The sequence below is a fragment of the Ochotona curzoniae genome, unplaced genomic scaffold (assembly GCF_017591425.1).
Source record: "Ochotona curzoniae isolate NIBS_2020 unplaced genomic scaffold, NIBS_Ocur_1.0 contig_1014, whole genome shotgun sequence".
NCBI classification, from domain to species: Eukaryota; Metazoa; Chordata; class Mammalia; order Lagomorpha; family Ochotonidae; genus Ochotona; species Ochotona curzoniae.
Genome location: NW_024464920.1, coordinates 47,161,063 through 47,164,154, shown reverse-complemented (window position 1 = coordinate 47,164,154; position 3,092 = coordinate 47,161,063). Strand labels below are relative to the sequence as shown.

At 49.9% G+C, this 3,092-nt stretch overlaps 1 protein-coding gene across 1 annotated transcript in view; it reads left to right on the top strand.

Annotated features, from left to right (window-relative positions):
• DMC1 (DNA meiotic recombinase 1) overlaps positions 1-3,092 on the top strand; it is a 51,494-nt gene that overhangs the window by 15,083 nt on the left and 33,319 nt on the right. The gene's annotated exons all lie outside the window — the stretch shown is intronic.

The following is a 3,092-nucleotide window of genomic DNA, read 5'->3' as shown; positions in this document are numbered from 1 at the left end:
CACCGTGTCCCAAGGCTAGAAGGAGCTCCGCATGGCAAGCCAACTACAGGTGTCATCCATCTGTGATAGAAACAGTAACACAGCCTCAGCTCGGGAACCTCTAGAACATTAAAGTTCACTCCTGCCGTTGGTAAAAAAAAAAAAAAAAAAAAAAAAAAACCTTATTTAAGAGCCAGACAGCTACCATCTGCTACCCAAAATGACCCAAATAGCCCAGGGTCGAACCTGATCCCTGTGGGAAACTAGGAACTTGGTCTGGGTCCGCCATGTAGGTGGCAGGGACCCAAGTACTATGTGCCATCAGGGCTGCTTCCCTGCCCAGGTGAATACATTTGCAGGGAACAGAACGTGAACTTGAATTCAGATTCTGTGCTAAGGGATGCAGGTGTCTCAGATGCCCATCCCTACTTCTGTCTAATGAACAATAATCACACACAGTGGGATCCATAATTTCATATGAGCTAATGCTGGTGAGCCTGAGAGACATCCTTTGTTGAGTGCTCGCTGGGCACCTCCTGCTCTGCTAAGCCCACTTTGGACGTGATCTCAGACAGCCCACCCCCATGCCATGTTACTTCCGTCTCTCTCTGGGGCACTGGGGCTCTGAGCGATGCAGTAAGCATTCCTGGGCTTGTCTGTTCACTGCCCTGCCCGCACACGAGGGCCTATGGACACGGAGCAGAGGTGCAACCCCTCAGCTTCAAAAGAGGCTCATGATCTGGAAGAAGGGCATGTAAGCCAGTGAGTGCGTTCATGTCCCCCAAGAGTTTCTGAGAGAAACCAAGGCAGGCACAGCCAGTGGGCAGGGAGCCCTGCAGAAGGGCCTGCCTCTGGGCCTCAGGGCATGAGGGCGCCAAGCTGGCCTAGCCAGGAGGCAGGAAAGGATGCAGAGGACTGTTTAGTCAAAGCAACAGATTCTTGGGCCTGGCGGCATCTTTCATCGAACCCTTTGTGCAACTCTTGGTGACCCTCATGGAGAGTATTCCCCGACAAGGGGTGGGGAGGAAGGGGCCTGGGGAAGAACTGAGGCTTTGGCATGACAAAATGCAGGCCTGAAATCCCATAATCTGTCATCTGTGAATCACCTCAGTCCCAGTAGCCAGCTGTGTGGCCACCCTGTGCTGAGCCTGACCTTGAGAAGGGAACAGGGGCTGGCCAGCCCAGGAGGCGATGCTGTGATGGTTCAGTCAGATGGCTTAGGCCGATTTTCTTCGGGACTTGTCCCAGCTGTTATTGTTGTATTGTATTCTCTCTTTCCTTCACCCTTGTGCCAGTGCAAGGCACCAGGCAGTGCAGGTCATTGGAACACCTGCCAGCCTTCCGTGTCCTACCCCAGCCGCCACCAGCTCTTAGCTCTGCTCCCGTGAGGAACCATACTCTGCAGGCTGCAACGTTGCATTCTCTTTGCCCCCTCTGTACCTATGCATGTTACTGCCTCTGTACTTGAAAGTCCCTTCCCACCCCTCCTCCTCGGGAGCTCCCAACATGACCAACTCCCACTGCTCCTACAGGATCCCGCTCCAGGCACTCCTTCCCTAGAAAGCCTGGCCTGATCCACCATCAGCAAGGCTGCCCCCAGGAACCTCTCTGCATGCTCTGGCAGCCTTGCATACCCCTGTTATGGTTGCAGTTACCAAGTGGGTTATAATGTCTGTGCCTCCACTGTTGGCTAAAAAAACAAAAACAAAAACAAAACCCTTTCCGTGGCCTGGGGAAGTACATTGTCTCCTCTCAGGACACAGCTGTGGGGTCCAGGAGCCTTCCAGAAACAACTGAGAACTCCGAAACATAGGACGCTTGGGAAGTTAAAGATGAGAAGGCTTGGCCTTGCTGTTTGTAGATATTAGGAGGGAAAAATGATACCCATTATAAGGGGACCAGGGTAGGTCATCGCAGGAAAGTAGTATTCACTGTAGCGTGAGATTAAAAAAAAAAAAAAGAGTAACTGCATGATCTTCTATGATCTTCTGACTCTGGTATTGGCATTCCCAGTGTTGTTGAGGATTAGTGTTCTCTGCATGCAAAAGGGGGGAATTCAGGAGTTAAGCCTGATGTGATTGAGTTCAAACCCCAGTCTTCCTTTTGAGTTGATTATGAAATCCAAGATGAGTATCATATTGAGAAGCAAATTGTTGGGACAGGTGTTTGGCCTAGAGGCTAAGCCCACCTCCACATGAAAGTACCACAGTTTGTGGATCCTGGATGATGGCATGGTGAGTTAAACTGCTGTTTGTGATGCCAGCACCCTAAATTGGAGCACTGATCCAGTTCCCTGATAATGCACCTGAGATGGCAGCAGAGGATGAGCCATCAGCTATGCCACCCTCGTGGGAGATCCAGATGGAGTTCTGGGCTCCAGGCTTGGTCCTAGACTAGACCCAGCCCTTACAGGCATGTGGAGGAGTGAACCAGAGAGTAGAAAATCTGTCTTTCGCTCTCTGCCTGTCACTCTGTTAAATAAATAAATGAATGCATAAATAAATAAATCTTTTAAACAATAAGTACCTAAGTTTGAGTCCTAACTCTGCTTTCAGTTTCACTGTCCTGCTTATGGGGACCCTGGGAGGCATCAGTAGTGGGTCGAAGTGCCCAACGGTCCCTACCACTTTCAGAGGAGCCTGGGTTCAGTTCTCAGCCCACAGCTGGGCCTGGCTCTGCATTGCCCTGGTTGTGGTCAACATCTGGTGAGGGAACCCGAAGATGAGCTCTCTGTGTGTACACATGACTCTGTATCTCAAAGAAAAACCAAAACCAAAATCAAAAAAAAAAACCTCAGTTGCCCAAGGAACGTGGAGGCAAAACCTTTTAATAGATTGGAGCATGTGGGTATTATCTGAACCCTGGCTGGACCAAACTTTAATGCTGAGTGATGGGGATATTCTGCCTCTTTACTTTTGCGCATACTTGAAATTATCTGTGATTTAAAATAATTATGGAGTAAGCATTGTGGCATTTTGGGTTAAGTTACCACTTGAGAAACCTACATCTCATATCAGAGTGCCAGCTAAAGTCCTCGCTACCCCACTTTCGGTCCACCTTCCTGCTATTGCACCTTGGAGGCAGAAGATAATGACCTCTGAGTGCTCGGGCCC